Below are 18,563 nucleotides of genomic sequence, written 5' to 3' on the forward strand. Positions count from 1 at the left end.
TTAACATCATTGGGCCCCACTCGAAAGGAGATTGATGGTACCAACGGCGCCGTTAACCAATGGGTGAGCTCTGACAGTGGCTGTGTCAAGTTGGTACCGGTATTTTCCCCTTCAGTATATGTTGACGCCAGCGATGTTGCGCAGACCTCCCCCTTTGATTTGACGGATTCTGACCTTATGGCAATAAACTTACAAAATGTCCTAATACAGGACAAGGAACTGCAAAAATCACCAATGTTTCACTCTCAAGGTGCTGGAAAGACTGACGCCTCAACGTGGCATTCTCAGTCCGTGGTAGGTAAAAACATGCTAGAGGAACAGGTCCCTCAAATGGCTACCATAAATGCAAAATGTAGCGAGGGGATTATCAAATTGACATCTAGCGAGGGTGGGCTCCCTGTGATTTTGTCAGTAATGGAGCTCTACTGATCTCTCAGCCAGAGAAGCACGGCTTACAACTAAATTAAAGGCAGACTTTCTAGCCACCTATGAACGCCTAAATGATAGTTTCATACAAAATCAATCCTTGCATAAAAATAAGCTAGAAACAAAGCGTAATAGACGATCAGCGAGCATACTCCATAAGTCTAGCGACAGAGTGGACATCTCAATGTTGTCTAGCACAAATGACTCTCTACATCAAACGTCTTGCGAAAACATCGATTCATCAGGCATTAAAGACGTTGAAAAGACAGCCATAACGTGTATTCCAGTTGTGGACGACTTGGCAAAAGAAATTAACGTGATGCCCAGCATGGCGAAGACAGCCGTCAACTCGGATAGAGTCGTCCAGCCATCTAAAAATTCTATGTCAACGGCTGCAAGTATTCAAATTCACAATAATGTATTAGCGGCAACTTCAATCGCCCTACTTCCATTTATGAAACTGTATGAATCCCTACATAATGCAGTAAGTGATCAAATGTCCCTGCTCACAGCCGTGAACGCAAAAATCTCAAGTCTTGAAAGTTTTTCCCAATCGATAACCACAAGACTTGATAGCGAAGCAGAAACATCTGCAAAGTGGCAAAATAGACTATGCGATCTTGCCCGTCAGGCATTCAGTGACAAATCTGCATTAACGGATGCGGTAATCGAAAGCACAAAGTGGATGCGCCATAATATGTCTTCAAACATGAGACCAGGTGATGATGGGTCACATGTTCCAACCTGCAAATCTCTTTTGGGTAAAGAACCTCTTGTGGTGGATGGACAAACTTCCAAAAAGCACACAGTGATTGTCAGTGGACCTGTTTGCAGTGAAGCAGTGGGCATTAAAGTTGCTAAACTAATAGCACCAGAAAAAAGCACATCTCTCTCCCATGGGATGAGCCTGGCGGGAAACTCAAAAAGCGATCAGAGCCAGCCCGCTGGAGATAAAATCCTTGATCCTCAGCAAGACCGTCCCGTGAATATTGGTGAGGGAGCCACTACATTTGCTCAGTTAAATGTAGAAACTCAGCAGGCAAAAGGGGAAGTGGTTCAGGAGCCAAAAAACTTAACAGATAAACTCTCATTTGGGATTTTCAATAAGCCTACAACGTTGGACAAAGAAAATGAAAAGCGTCCCCAGAAAACAAAGCCTTGTGGTACAAAATCCATTCAAAAACGTCCAAGCTTGAAACAAGTTGCCAAACGTGCTCGCACAACGTGCAGGAAAAACTTTATAAGAAATCATTCAACTCCGCCGCCGCCTGTATTGTTTAATCGCCCGGCAAAAGGTTCGGAGGGCATATCGAAAACAAAAATTGACTTAACGAAAAAACTGACTCCCAAACCAAATGCTAAAAGGGCAAGAGAAGCCTCAGTCAGTGATAACAACGCTGTCTCCGATGCCTCATTAGAACTATGTGAGTATTCCACATACTCCATTGATGATGATGTGATTGATGAGGGCGAAGACACTGCAGAGATAAGTATACCGGCTCCTGCGAAAATTGGTATAGAATTTGAGCCGCGATCAGGTGTCGTAATTAAAACTCCTCCCAGATCTGGCGTGCTTGGGCCAAAAAAAATTCCAAAGGTACTTTCAATACAAAGTGCGACAAAGGAGATGAAAGGTTTAAATTCGAACAATGGGGTGACGTCTGACCCCCCAAATCCCTTGTGCGATAAACTAAATCCAAAATTAACAAGAGCACAAGTTGAAAAACTTAATAAAAGTGAAATTATACCCTGTAAAACAAGAAGTGAGGGATCCAAGAATGGTTTATGGAAAATTCAAATCAAAAACGCCCTGCCAGAACAAAAAGAAGTAAATTTGAACCGAAGAAATATTTTAACACTGCTGCAATGTATTCCAACGCTGCGTGCAATAAAATCTGAAGACATAGCAGTTGTAGAATATATGTCAGAGGACTTCTCGGATTGGGTAAACTTACATCTACATTCCAGATCTCTTAGAACAGCTGTAATGGATGCTGCGGACGATATCATGTTCTTTGGTTTTGAAGTCATAAGTGCGGAGGCCTGCATTGAGGAAAGTATACATCCCTCGCCGGGGGACAAATCCGAAAATGAAAAGAGAAGGGATGCACTGTGGGCCCACTTGAACATCAAAAAAGTGTCTGGTGTGAAAGAAACGAAAACAACAGGACAATTAGCAAAGAGTGGATTCCATTGATGGAAACCATCAACTTCTATCCTGGAACACTCGTGGCTTCACGCATCTGTTTGATGGAAAGTGGCAATTCCCGGTGCATTTATCAATTATATGTCTTCAAGAGACTTGGATGCGTGAGTGCCCGGTGTGTGATGGTTATACAGTACTCCTGAATCCTGCTGGAAAGAACCTCTTTGGCAGACATTTTGCTGGTCTGGTTACAATGATCAAACATAACAATGATTGGAAGATTGTATCTTCAGAAAATCTTAATATGTTCATACAAGTAACTAAAATTCAAATTACACAACCTTCTCCTTCTGATAGTCAAGTGATGTTGATTGTAAATATATACTGGAATACAGCAATGATTTCACAATCTAATTTTGTTGGAGCTGTGTTGTCGGCGGTGGATGAGTGTTTATTAGTCTACGAGGATCCCATAATTATAATATGTGTGATTTCAATTATACTTGGTTGAACAATTCTATTGACAAATGCACCGAAACTGGCCCAACAAACAAAGGAAGACTGCAAGATCGGGGAGATCGCTGGCTAAAAGAGATGGCATTAAGAGAGTGCTCAATGCTAAATGGATCCACCCGGGGTGATATTCCTCCAGGCTTTACATGGAAGCGTGGCGTGAGTAAAAAGACTCTTGATTACATTTGGGTGTCCAGAAATTTTCTATCAAGAATCATAACGTTTGAAATAAAAAAAACAGAAAAAAGCGACCACAATGCTTTGCTGCTAAATTGGGAAAAGGTAACCAACTATGTTTCACCCAAATACAAGGAGAGTGTTACCATAAATAATGGAGCAAATAGGCTGCGACTGAGTGCGTCCCAGCTGTTAACATTGACAAACAACCTTGAGAAAGAAAACTCAACAACGGCAAGGATAAACTATCCATTACTGCTATACTACTTCAAAGTGAGGAACCCCAAGCAGAAGGGGGCTGCCATTGAAGTAAAACATCCTTTCAATGTAACTATAAACACTGAAAAGAAAAAACTTCGTGATGATATAAAATTGCTGAAAAAAGCTGATGAAGAAAGCACATTCATGCAAATAAAAGCCAGGCGCCTGAAATATCGGAACTGGATCAAATCTTTTAACTCGATCCGGTTGCAGAAGCAAGCTGAACAGATGTTAAAACTGATCATACTAAAGGACAGCAGACACATTTGGGAGATTATCAATACTGGCAGCCTAAATCACTCTTACTCAATGTCATATAGTGTGAACGGCGCCAGTTGGGTCGCTCATTTCTCCGAAGTATTTAATGACGACAACTGTATCGTGGTTCCACCACCATCTTTAACAACGGCAAAATGGAAAGTGGCAGTCTCCGCTGATGACATTGAATGGGCGATTATGAAGCTAAAGTCCTCTAGGGCTGTTGGCCCAGATGGAATTTCCAATGTGATGCTGAAAACCAATAAAAGTTTATGGGCAAATATGATGAGTGCCTTGTTTAAAAGAATTTCACATGATAAAACCCTGCCGGTTTCCTGCCTGAGGGCAGTGATGGTCCCAATATTTAAAAAGGGCATTCGGGACGACCTGAAGAACTATCGCCCGATAGCCCTCTTGGATACAATTGGAAAGGTCTTCGGCTCCTTCCTTCAAAAGCGCCTGGCAAACTGGGCTCAAGAGTTTTCTGTGGGTGACCCTCGGCAAACAGGTTTTACTAGAGGAGTGGGAGTTGAGCTAAATCTAATCCTCTTAAATTGCCTAAAATTAGATGCCTTGAGGAGGAAGAAAATGTTGTGCCTTGCATTTATAGATCTGAGTCAGGCATTTGACAGCATAAACCGCAACCTCCTATGGAAGAAACTAAGTGATTGGAATTGTCCAAGTGATCTGCTGGCGCCCCTGATTGCTCTACACACTAAGACGTCCATTCGAGTAAGATTAAATCAACAGGGTGATTTATCAGATGAGATATATACAAAAAGGGGCGTGAAGCAAGGTTGTCCGATCGCTGCTCAACTATTTAAATTTTTCATCTCCGATTTATCAGTGGCCCTAAAAGACCTAAGGATATTTCCGCCAGTAGTAAATGGGCAAAAAATAAGTTGGGTCATTTACGCAGACGACATCGTTCTCATGGACTCCACTCCAATTGGGCTACAGCGCCTGTTAAACGCGCTTCATAATTATTGCCTGCAAAACGACTTACAAATAAATTCTAAGAAGTCAAAGATAATCATGGCTGGTCAAGGAGCGAAAGCTCAATCAAGGCTAGACTTATCGAATAGTATCAGATACCTAGGCGTTCAATTCAATAATTCCATTCGTGAGTGGGACTGGACGCAAGATCTAATGGCCCGGATGAAAATGTTCGCACTTCAAGGTTCCAAATTGCACGCAGCCTATGGCAAATTTTCCTTTAAGCCAATATTAACATTTTACCTTCAGAAGGTGGTGCCTGCAATAACCTTTGGGAGTGAATCAGGTTGGAATATCCCGCAAGATTTATGGAACATGCTTGAGGGGAAATTCTGGCGTAAAGTTCTACATTTGCCGAAAAACATCTCTGTATTAGCTATACGATATGAGCTATGCATTGAATCACTCTATGGTACAGTTCTATGGAAATCAATCTCCACCATGAGGAAAATGATGCTGGAGCAACCTGCGAAACCATATGAAATCTTGCATACAGTCTCAGAGCACCCATCGGCTGTTTTGATAAATAAGTGGAAAGAAAAGTTGCTCAACATATTGCACAACGCAGATGTGTCACTCGAGACTGTACTTTTGCGCCCGCAGGTAGCAAAAAAGAAAATTTGTCTATATAATTGGATAACCAATGAAGAGTGCCGAAACAAGCTGACTTCTTCTTTAGTACTTGGATGCGCCCTCAACAAACTAGACGCTCTACCAAAATATTTGAAAAAATTCCCTTCAAGTTATCATAGGCATATGTTCCTCCATCTAAATCTCTATAAAACCAAGGAGATACAAGTAATGAGGCGTGAGATATTAGAACAAGATGTCCGATGTAGGTTCTGTAATCAAGCAACAGAATCCGTACGACACTTAATCACAGATTGTGAAGCGATTGGCGATCAGCGTTCTCTTCATTTAGCTCAATTCCTTCCCCAATCAGGAAACATGGATGCGTGGTGGTGGTATCTGATTGGAAGTTTTAACACTCAATTAATTTGTGCAACTATAAATTTCATGGATGCTCTGAGACTTTGAGACTAACAACCAGAGGACTCTTTTACTTAAGATAGTTGGGATCTTCGAATTTCTCTGTGTTTTTAGATGAGGAGAAACTGTAACTTAAAGTTTTCATTTCTTATGTATAAACGGATGTTACATAAAAAATAAAAAATAAAAAATATATACATAGAACATAATTCAATATAACACTGAAATCATGAAAGAATTACAAGAAACGTTCCCACCAGCTGCCCGTCAAATTGATGCATATCATATAACATGTTACGCTACTGCTCCTACTTGTACGAAATATTATTGTGGGGTAAACAATTAAAGTTCCACCTTTTTCCATGTATCATATAGGCATAATAACAGAGACATATTGCCCGAATTTAGGCAGTATGACCAGAAACCATCTTCTTGCGGGGAACACATATAATGTACAAACGGTCCCAGATTTTTTATATATACTGTGACCATAACTTCACAGGATGCCAGCATATGTGGTATGGTTCCCACAGTATTAGGATTTTTACACAAATTGCAAGTACGATTCACTCAAGGAATTCAAAACCAACCATCTCACAAGACAGGATAGTCAAACCCATTACACTTAGGAAAGGGCACTTAGGAGTTCTAACAGCGTTGCTCTATGACACTCCTTTTCTCCTCAATAGCAAACTAATCAAGGCTCTCAGACCAAACTCCAATTTCGCCAACTCGACAGGTGTTGAAGGAGGGAGATGTAATAATGATCGCCAAAATGTGCCTTCCAGTACTTGCATGTTCACTGAGTGTCTAGGAGCACACCTTCAGATTCTAATAATTATTAAAGACTTATAAAGAGTAGTGGGATGCAGGGGATATGAACCAACCTTGACACTAGGTGGTGCATAAAATAAAAAAACAGCAGTGGTCACACACAGTGATCTCAGACCAAAGTCCAATTGCACCAACTCGACAGGTGTTGAAGGCGGGAGATTTAATAATGATCTCCAAAATTTGCCTTCCAGTACTTGCAGCCAGTGATAGTTTGTAATCAATAATGCCTCCAGGTCATAGATTAAAGCTGGACAAAATCTGGTTTATACAGCAGCGCAATACCCTCATAACTATACCCTGCTGTATTGCCTGCAAACATTTTAATTCAACATGTCACAAATTTAACTTTCTGATTTCTTTTTGCAATAATCTCAGTATAATTCCGGTGCCCAAATTCCAGACCAAGATATTTATGTGTCGTTGTCAATCCTACTGGCCCTCCATTCTATTGACGAGGCATACTCCTACGATTCTTGTTTCCATAACACATATATTGTATCTTATCCACATTCAATACTAGACCATTTACTTCTGCATATCTACATAAATCCATTGTTGTCCTATGCAGACCGACACAAGTATGATCAAGCAAGACTATGTTGTCCGCATAGGACAGCCATTCCACGTGTAGCCCACCCACCTTTGGGGGAAAATGATTCACAGATGACAAAAAAGAGGATAGGTCGGCAATGTACAAATTGAAAAGCAGGGGGGTGAGGACACATCCCTGCTTCACCCCTCTATTGGTAGAAATAGGGACTGTGCCCGCCCCCCACTATCCAACTGTTCACGCACCGTGGTTCAGTCATGTAGTTGTATGATGACCTCTAGCAAGCATGGGGGAATCCCATAGTTTCTAAGCTTCGGCCACAGCTTTGTGTGGTTCCTGGTATCAAATGGCGCTTTAAAGTTGACATATAATACGTAAAGCGCACTGGCACCATTCACTGTAGCGTTCCCCATTAGAGTGTCCAATGGTTAGATATTATGGGCAGCGGCAGAGCCAGCTCTGAATACAGTCTGGAACCTGCTCAATATATTGGATTTGTCAACCCACTTGCAGAACTCAATATTAATGTGGAAACAATGTTTCTGGTAACATCCAGCATGGTTAACAAGGGGTAGTCTGAGGGTATGGTCCTACATTCTTGCTTAAAAACAGGTATCAGAATGGCACTTCTCCAGGACAAAGGGATTTGGCTGCCAGCGCAAATCTTCCTAAACAGAGATAACAGTATTACAGACCATAGGTCAGGATTTTGATTAAGGACTATGTTGGCAAGGCTATTAGGGTCAGGCGCACGAGAAGCTTTAAGCCCTTTTATTATCATCTTGACATCTTCATTATCAAATGCCAAATCAAAGCTAAGGTTAACTCTTAGTTCATTATTTTACCTATCTCTTTCTCCTCACAATAAGTGGTTTTTAAATGTTCCACCCATTGGTTGGCAGGAATTGGGTTGAGCACACGATAATGCGGGTTTCCCCTAAAGCTACAGAGCAGCTCCCATACCCATTTTTTTTACGTTTCCCCCAGCCAATGTCTGGATCATATTTTGCCAATTAATCTTTTTTTATTGCAAACTTATGCAATTTTACCCACTTTAGAGTTGGTTTCTATGTTTTTTGATAATTTGGGGTAAAACCGAGAAATTATAATACACCCCCCATAGCAACCCTAACGACAACCCTCAACTTACAGTTTTCCATAACTATCTTCCTGTCTGTACATTTTTTAGTGCCATCTTGACCAGCCTTAAAAATTACAAGATGATTGATTTTTACAAGCTTAAGAGTAAATTTGAAAATCCACTCCTCGATTTCCTCAGCAGACATATTTGAGATAAAATGAGGAGCAGTGCCCATATTAAACATCAGATATGTGGAAATCGTTTCTAAATTATGCATGGTCCAACTTATACGATGATTCCCCCCTGCATTGGCAACACCACCACAATTGAGAAGGGGGTCTATATTTAATTTGGACAAGGACAAAGTCAAGGCCACTATTTCATGATTACTATTGTCAATATGTATAATCTCTAAACTTCTGACATATTTCACAAAGTCACCAGTACAATAGAAATAGTCAATCGTAACTTTTTTCTGACCACATTTCCAAGTAAAACCTCCTGGAACATCTGCTTACGTACGGCCATTTAATGGTTCCCTGCTATTAGAATATAAACTAGTTATAACCAACGTCTTGGGGTTGGCCGCTCTCCTTGGTATGTCAGATGGTCTAGTAGCAGGCTTATTTGATACGGCTACCATCTTGTTCAGCATTTTCTCATTCATAATTTGTTCCGGAGTAGAGCATCGGTCTCCTCTAATTCCACAGCTAGTGTCTGAATCTGATACTCTGGATTGAGAAATATCCACCACATCTGGTAGGTCATTATTTCCGTCTAAGTGATCCTTCACAATCCAGCTTGTCAATGTTCCAGCTCTCTTGGCTTCCTGCTTTTTTTCCCTGTTAATCTTTTTTCGTGCGCGTTTACTGGAGGGAATGATACGATATGGCATTTATAACGCGCCTGTACACAAGTGTTACTAGGTGCGTCAAGACAAGGAAGGGGAAACATAGGGAGGACAAAACAACGATCTTACTAGGCCTTGTGTCATTCAGATCGCGCAAGTGCGGGGAAGTGGAAGGGGAGAAGTACCGGGGGGTGCAGGTAACTCAAAAAGTACAGCCAGAGTGTGGCTCAGTCCAGGTAACTCAAAAGTGCAGCCAGTGGGTGGCTCAAAGTGCAGGGAGAAGGGACTGTAGGGTTGCAAATACAGACCACAGGTGCTAGGGGAAACGAGAGGCAATGCTAAGTGCAACTGGATATGCAGTAGCCTGGGCCCAAGTTCAGAGGGTAGCCAGGTGACCAGTGCGCAGAATGGCAATTGAGGGTACAATCAATTCAGAGTCACCAATACTGTCATTATTTATTCCCTCCTGTGGAATAGAACGTCCTTTTTTATTTTTCAATTTCTGGCGTCGGTTTTCTTTCCAGTTAAATGAAGCATCAGTAATCTCTAAACTGTCAACCAATCACACCATGTCACCCAAGGCTATGTTTTCCGCCACGTTTGTTATTGGCACAGCTGGTATAATGACATTAGCAAGTTCACAGTTAGCGTTTGAACATGAGGGAACCATTTTCTTGTGTGAGTCATTCCTACATAAATCTTCGATGCACCGCAATACTGAGCCCTGCACTCCCAACTCCTCATGAATTCGGCTGCAGAGTTTTAGCAGAATTTTGGAAGACAACTGAAGAAGACAAATAGCTGTCACAAGATCCAGTGAACTGCTAGGAACCGAGTCATACCCCGGAGAATTGGCTGCATACTTAGTCTAGTGCCTTGATCAGAATGATCAGCCTTCACGGAGTCAGGTTCAAAAGCCGCACCATCAATGAGCACGCTATAGGAAGCGGAGAGAACATGCCTGTTATGCTTCGGTACCACCAATTGCACTGCCTTTTCAGTTTGCAGTGAAGAACACAGATTGAGTAAAGAACTATTATCAACCTAAGAGGTATGTGAGTTTTGAGGGATGCCAGGCCCTTGACTAACATTAGCAGCATTCTGTGGTCCGGTGGTGGGTTTCCCTGCGTGAAAGTATGCTGTTATCTTACCAACAGATGGCCCACCTTTAATAGTCATACTTCCTTTGGAGAACAGTGGCTAATTCAGGAACCTCCGCTTGGAGACTCTTATCGGAAGCCGTGCACCTACAGCATTGGGCCATGCACCAGTTACATTCTGAAGATTGTAACTACATTTTTTTGATTTCTACTTTTTTACCATAACTGCTAAACAACACCAAGATCAATGCAGTAAACGTAATGTAATAAAACAGGGACACCAAGGACTGCGATACCAATTCAACGTGGCTATGTATCGGTTTGCTTCTTTCTTATTGAGCATTGTATATTAAGCAATAGGGAGTCCTGTCGTCACCTCAAACATCACTGCCTAACCGCCACACCATCCAGCACTCACAGAGCACTCGCTCAGTGCACATGCGCTAGAGCCCAGAGCTGTTTTTATTTTAAATCATCTGGTGGCAGGGGGCGTGGTGATAAGCAACTCCCAGGTTAAATAGGCTTCCAAGACTGAGCAGCAAAGTCTGCCCAAACCATCCAGCACTCACGTGCACTCGCTCAGAGCTCTCGCACAGGAGCGCACAACTGTTTTTAAAAAATACTCAGGTGACAGTGGGCATTGTGGTGTGCAACTCCCAGGTAAAATAGCCTTCCAAGACTGAGCAGTAAAGTGCATCCAAATGTCCAGAACTCACAGTCCATTCGCTCAGAGCGTGCGCACAGGAGCGCGCAGCTGGGGTTTGGTAAATCTTCAAGTGACAGTGGTCGTGGTGGTGAGCAACTCCCAGGTAAAATGTCCATCCAAGACTGAGCAGAGCAGCAAAATCCATCCAAACCGTCCAGCACTCACAGTGCACTCGCTCAGAGCACACATGCCGGATGCGGGCAGATGGGTTTTTTAAAATCCTCAGGTGACAGTTGACATGGTGGTGAACAACTCCCAGGTAAAATAGTCTTCCAAGACTGAGCAGCAAAGTCTGTTCAGCACTTATAGCGTACTCGCTCATAGTGCTCGTATAGGAGCGCGCTGCTGGAGTTTTTAAAATACTCCGGTGACAGTGGGCCTGGTGTTGAGCAACTCCCAGCTAATATAGCCTTCCAAGACTCAGCAGCGAAGATCATCCTGCACTCACATTGCACTTGCTCAGCACATAGATGAACTCTGAGAGCATGGTGGGATGGTCCCAGGACTCACGTGATGGGTCGAGGTTGCAGCCCATCTTTGCACCACTGTCCAACATCTCCAGAAATGCTCAGGTCACCTTTGTGAATTCGGTCACCTGAGCATTTTTGCGCTATTTTCTGAGAATCTGGCCCTTGGTGTTCTCGTTAGAAAAGGATGAAATTATGATACGTGCACACAAAACAGAGAACCCTGGACCATATAGTGCTGCAGTAGACGTTTTTACAAATGAGTAGACACTTAACTAACTAACAAAATTGTTTAATGCTTTTCTAACCCAAAATAAAATTCCACGCTCATGGCAGATTGTGGCGAGCATTCTGATACAAAAAAGGCAGAGAGAAAACCCCTCAAACTATCACCCAATATCCCTTCGGATACAGCGGGAACAATATTTGGGAAGATTTTGTTAAATCCGTTAGAGAAATGGGTATCTGCAAATGGTATTCTATCTGGCTTACAGGCTGGGTTTCAGAAAGGAGTTCTGATCAGGCTTCAGAATGGTAGCTGATTGTGGAATGTGTTGTATTTTGGAAATGTAACCACTAGCTAGGCTTTATAGATCTAAGGACTGCTTTTGAGTCAGCTCCTAGATACCCTTTATGGTTAACTCTGCAAAACTGAATGTACTGACCCTTCACACCAAATCCGTTGGCTGTCTTCATGACCACCAGTCCGGCTTCAGAGCATCTAGAGGCAGGGAAACTGCTCTCCTGTACACCCATGATGACCTGCTCTCAAACCTTGACTCTAGCTCTCCTTCTGCCCTCATCCTCCCAGACCTGTCCTCAGCCTTTGACACAGTTAATCATGCCACCCTCTAAAAGCGACTCCATGACACTCTTGGTATTATGGACCTTGCACTGGATTGGTTGACCTCTTTCCTTTCTAATCGACCTTCCCAGGTACAACTGAGCCCTTTTCTCTCCTCCATCTCCCTCTCTACCAGCAGCATCCCCCAGGGTTCTATCCTATCGCCGTGGCTCTTCAACATCTACCACGCCTCTCTGGCCCACCTGATCTCCTCCTTCTCTCCTCATTTTCTGTGCAATGCTGATGACACTCAGCTCTCCTTCAAACTTCCCTCCTCTTCCTCCTCTTTGATTACCGACTGTCTGACTGCTATTCAGACATGGTGTACATCTATCGATCGCTGTCTTAATGCCAGTAAGACCGAGATCCTTGGTGTTGGGACCCCTGCTCCCTCCTACCCCCACATTCTCTGGCTGCCCTCCTTGGGTCTCTGCCCCTCACCATCCTGTGAGGTAAAAAAACATTGGTGTCATCTTTTACTCCTCTCTTCCCTTTATCCCACATATTACGGGCCTTGCCAAGAAGGCCCACTTTCAGCTTCACCCCCTCAGAGGCATTCTCCCCTTCCCTGTCTTCCCCCAGAAACTCAATGTCTCCAGAGCTCTTGTCCTCTCTAGGCTTGACTACTGCAATAGCAGGTTTCTCAATCTACCTTTTTCCTCTCTCCGCCCCCTTCAACTAATTCAGAATAGGACTGCAAGATTTATCCTTGTCCTCAAACCAAGGAACTGCATCTATCCAGTACTTAAATCTCTTCACTGGCTCCAGGTGGCTTCAAGGATCAAATTCAAGACCCTCTTCATTATCCACAAGGCCTTCCGGGGCCTGGGACACTCCTACATCCAACTCGCTCTCCCCAAATACCTCTCTGCTAGAGCCCTTCAGTCCTCTAGCTCCAACTCCCTGCTGATCAAACGTTTTTCCAATGGCCTCCCTGCCCCTCTCAGACTTTGAAAGGGGCCCCTAGGGGTCCCTCGTGCTATGGAAACAAGGCAATGACCATACACGAAAAGATGCGCCAGACACGAGGTTTCAAATTCCCAATGCTAGGGTTTATTGCAAGCAAAAGATAGTATCAATTGGCCAATTCTGATCCCACGCCCCACGACGTGAGTTTCCTAGACCTCGAGGGACGCAAGAGAGCGAATTACGTACATCAGTTACATATATACAAAATGCATATCATACAATCAGCAAAGTCATGTTCAACACCCCTCTGTATTAAGTTCCTTTGAACTCGGGATGACGATGGACATATCCAACGAGTATGACGATCATAATACTTTCGATGTCTATTCTAGTAACAATGTGCAATTTAGAAAGTGCGGAGGCATCTTTTAGAACACGGTGGTTCTGTTCTTGGAAGCAATCTGTACACAGGGGAAGAGCCACATTCCAAGCTTTGCTATCTATGAGGTACTATTCGTGTCCTGGGAGCCGACACGTTCTAAATGGTTTTGCGAAGGGGGGCCGTAAGAGAAGCATAATTCAAGCCTTTAACTGTATTATTCTAACATATTCTACCATCGTACGAGACTGGCCGGCAGCTGTGAAGTGATTAAATGCCCTGCAGCTTCCTCCCAAGGCTACAGAGAGGGAGCGTGGGCATTCCTTTCTGGGCTACTCATGAGGAGTTCAGCAAACTCTTCAGTCCCGCGACCTTGTCCTTTCATATTCTGACAACAATGTTAACAGTTGAGCAGAGTAAGCAGAATCTGCAAGAATTACAAGCTGCAAAGCAGTTTTTAGACAGAAAGCAATGAGCAATGGTTAACAAGCAAAATGGCAATTCTGCTACGTTTAAAATGGCCGATTGTTGGTCAAGCATAACAGTCTATATTTCTATAATTCGGTGCATAAGACGGTTGGCCCACGGCCATCAAGTTGCGTCTATCATTCAAATGAAGGGTATTCATTTTTCCAGATTGACAAGCCCTCCTTTTGGCCATGTGCCAAACGTCTTATTTATTCATTGTATCCTCCTCTTCTGAGGAGGAGTCTGGGCTATCTGCATCTGAATCATCTCCATCATTGATGTCTATCGCCATGAATTATTTTACTATTTTTGTTTCCTCAGTGTCTCTGTTATTCCGGCCATGCGTTTGTTTTCCTCTAAACACCATGTGCATACATCCCTTAGTATATCCATCAGTTATTTCAGTGCATATTATTGGTAAGCATTGTATGCAACAGCAGCATGTTATGAATATCCAGAGTACCATCATTAGTATCGAAATTAACTTCCATCCCCAAGACCGCAATAATCCCCATAACCAGGATTCTATCCCCCAACCTCCTGCTTCAGTAGAGAGTGTGGAACTTATGACATGTAATTTCCAGATTGCTTTAAATATCGTAGGGGAGTAATCATCAATATACACACAGCATGCAGTTTTTACGAGCTTGCAAACTCCCCCACGATCAACTAATATTATATCGAGAGCCATCCTGTTTTGAAGTGCCATCAATCTTATTCCTTTCTCTTCTAACGTCATATTCAATAAAATATCCGTTGTGGAATCTATTGTTTTTTGTAATATTCCAGACAGTTTTCTTATATTGTAAGAATTTTCTATTTGGGACAAGAACGGTATAAATTATTAGGCTATATCCATTGCTATCATTCCATCCTCACTACTCCTTTGAGTTCTACCTTTTGTTCGTCTGGCTACTTCTGCTGTCTCCAAGAGGAACACTCCTGGAAGCAGTAGACCTAGGTAGCATGTACCTCCCCAGTTCCTAGGTAACAATGGATACGCTTTTTCTCCACATCTAAAATAAACATGGTCTCACACGTATATGGGTTCTATTTCATGTTTTAAAACGACTGTGTTCAGGCAGTTGCTAAACGTTCCTACTTTATAGGAACCCTTTTTCTGTAGACATAGGGGAGCAGTTTTGGGGCTGTGATCCACTGCATAGGCAGGGGGCACAGCATCTTTGTTCCATTCATCCCTCATCCGAAATTTCATTACTGATGTCCTTTCTGCTGGCGGGGTTGGTCTATTCTGCCTATGTAATCTATCTAGTCTTGTTATTTTTTGTGTATTCCCTCTCACGGGTTCTAGTGCAAATATGCGAGCTTTTTGGAATATGGAACAACCCACAGGTCTCATGATTACTTCCTCAAATTCATTCATATTGGTCTCATCTAGCTGACCCGTATTACTCTTGTTCCATTTCCCAAAGAACATTGCACTTAACGTTACTTCACAGGAATAAATCAATGGCAATGGTTGTGCATACCAGCCTATCCCTTTCCCACGATGCTGTGGTAAATGGGCGCAAACCCAGCAATCTTTTTTCTTTAACACCGCATGGGTCATGTTCATGATGAGCAAAAATGTATTGTTGCCGTAACCTTCTCTATGTCTTTCTTCCATTGGGGGCAAAGTATCAGTGATTACATGAACCGGGCTTTCAGTAGCTGTTTTTGGCAAAAGTGTTTCTAATGGGTGTACGTACTCCAGGAACCATAGTATAATAGCTGTTATTGTTGGTACTATCATACTTAAGAAACATAGGACCAATGTCCAAATCAGTACCTTTCTTCTTCTATCATGCCTTTTCCCTAAATTTACAGTCTCTAAATCTATTATTTTTTCAGCAGGGGTGCAGGAGGAGGCTGAAACCGGTCCTGACTTGTTCTTCATCGTCCTTCTTCTTGCTGGCGAAGTTCGTCGTGAATGTCTCTCGTTCTTGATGCCAGAAAAGTTCAACGAAAAATGTCACAGTTCAATTCTCCCAGCCTTTTCACAGCCTGGATCATTTATCCACTCCCGAGCAAAATTAGTTGTTCTTTCTCCCACTGCTCAGATGATTTCTGAACAGTTCTTTATTGATAGAGTACTATGTGCATCCAGCTTGTCCCGCTCTGGCTTAGGACCCAGGTACTCTATAAGCACACCGAGGAGCCGTGAGTTTTGAATTGTCTGACTTGCACAATTCTCACACTTCTCTCCTTTACGCCCCTGGTTCCTACTCCATCCGTGAGTAGAACTAAAGGCCAAAAAGAAAAGCATCAAAGATCTGTGGATAACTTTGCCTGTCGAGGCCGCAGATTATATCGATTCGCTCCTGCTATTGTATGATCCGTGAATAGTGCCCTTGCATTTTCAGTATCAGGCTCAGTGTCTGCCTGTGGCACAATGATGGGCAGCGATGGGCGTCGTGGAAATGATGTAATTTCTTTCTCTGGCTTTGGTGCATTCGCGAGAACTGGTGGGCGCCAAAGGGGTACACGCGTTGTTTCTGCTCGTGTTTGCAATGCAGGGTTTGTGTCGCTCGGCAGTGATGTTGTTTCCGCTGAGCAACGTTGGGGCACTTTTCGCCCTTCCCCCTTACTGGCAGCCTCCTCAAACTCTGTTTTGAATTTCACTTCTCGTTTGCGCTTTGTTTCAACATTCACTTCTCGCTCAGGCTGATGCTGTGGCACTGGACTGGCAATAGTTTCTTTCGTTTGCGAGACCGTTGTCTTTTTCTCGTCGTCTGGATCAGGCAAAGTTTTCAGTGACGCTGGGAACCTTTTGGCATGGGTAGCATGGATCCATGCCTTGCGTCCGTCCACTCGGATGGCCGTCTGTGTTGCTAAAAGTACTTGATAGGGGCCACGCCACCTGGGTGCTAGTGCTATCTTCCGTTCAAAGTTTTTGATTAGCACCCAGCTCCCAGGCTCCAGTGAGTGCCCCGGTCCTGTATATCGCATCGGCAACGCCTCCTGCACCTGCTGATGAATCAAACGTAACTTTTGTATTAAAAGTCCACAGTAAGTGCTTGACATAGGATGCTCGACCTCACATAATTTTTTAGGCTGCGGTGCGCACCATACATTTGCTGGTCTCCTCATTATAATCTCATAAGGGGAGAGCCCAGTCTTAGCCTGCACAGACGTGCGCATACACAACAGCGCTAGGGGTAATGCATCCACCCAACTCAACTTGCTCCCAGTGCAAATTTTCGCTATCTTTGACTTCAGGATTCCGTTGTGTCTCTCCACAAGCCCGGCAGTACTGGGATGCCTGGAACTGTGGAATCAATTCTCTATTTGTAGACCTGCACAGATCTGTAGCACTACTGCGCCCACAAAGTGGGGGCCGTTGTCTGACCACAGGACACGAGGCAACCCAAACTGGGAGAAATACTCCTTCAGCATTACTTTTGCTGTGGACATGGCAGTACAGTCTTTTAAAGGATATGCCTCCACCCACTTGCTGAATGCACAGATTACCACTAACACTTACTTGTAGTTCTGGCACCTTTCCATTTCTATGAAATCAAAATGGACCACCTCGAACAGCATAGAGGGTGGGCCGAAACTACCTTCTGGAGTCACGGTTCCCTTTCCTACATTGTGTTGCAGGCATCTGATACAATTCTGCACTAGCCTTTCTGCATTCTTTTTTATGTGCTCATTCTTCCATACTGTGGATAAATGCTGTACCATTTTCTTTGCACAAATGTGGGTAGGGCTATGCGCCATTATAACCATTGCAGTTACGTAACAATTTGGCAACATCCAGTTCTTTGTTTCCTTGTCCACCCAACATCCTTCCAAAAATAACTCAGCAGAGCCCTACGCCCACCCCTGAATCTTTTCGGTCGTGGCCTCAGCCTCCATTTCTTTGACTGTGGCAACTCCATTCTCTATCATACAAGGTACTTCCTCAGTCTGTACTGTCATCATTTTATTCCCCAAATCTGTGGCTGTTTGCTTTGCAATCCTGTCTGCAAACGCGTTTCCCTCTCCCACTCTGCATGTTACTTTCTTATGCGCCTCGCACTTTACTATAGCTAGGCGTTTTGGAAACGTGAGCGCAGACAACAATCGCACAATCAAAGGGCCATGCTGAATCCTGGCTCCATGTGATGTCAAGAAACCCCTCTCAGCCCAAAGTCGGCCAAAATTGTGAACCACGCCAAAGGCGTACTGGCTGTCAGTATAAATATTTACGTTCAGATTCTCAGAGAGTTCACAGGCTCGGGTCAGTGCTATTATTTCTGCAGCTTGTGCCGAATTGTATGGGATTCTTCTGCTTTCTACAACACTCTCTAGGGTAGTAATTGCATATGCAGCCGTTGATGTGCCATCAGGTAATTTAAAACAAGAGCCATCGCAAAATAACTCCCCATCTGGCTCTTTTTGCAGGATATCGCTCAAATCAATCCTTCCCTTTGTTTCTTCTTCAGTGATCATTAAACAATCATGGGGTGGTGATTCGTTGTCACCAATTTCTGCTATGGGCAGTGGCATTAATTCTGCAGGATTCAATGCGCTACACCTCACAATTTGGATGTGGGGTGCAAACAAGATGAGCTCATATCTTGTCAGTCTAGCTGAGGTGAGGTGTTGCGTCTGCGTCCTATT

The sequence above is a fragment of the Ambystoma mexicanum genome, chromosome 7p, assembly GCF_040938575.1.
Source record: "Ambystoma mexicanum isolate Mex_15411 chromosome 7p, UKY_AmexF1_1, whole genome shotgun sequence".
Lineage (NCBI taxonomy): Eukaryota > Metazoa > Chordata > Amphibia > Caudata > Ambystomatidae > Ambystoma > Ambystoma mexicanum.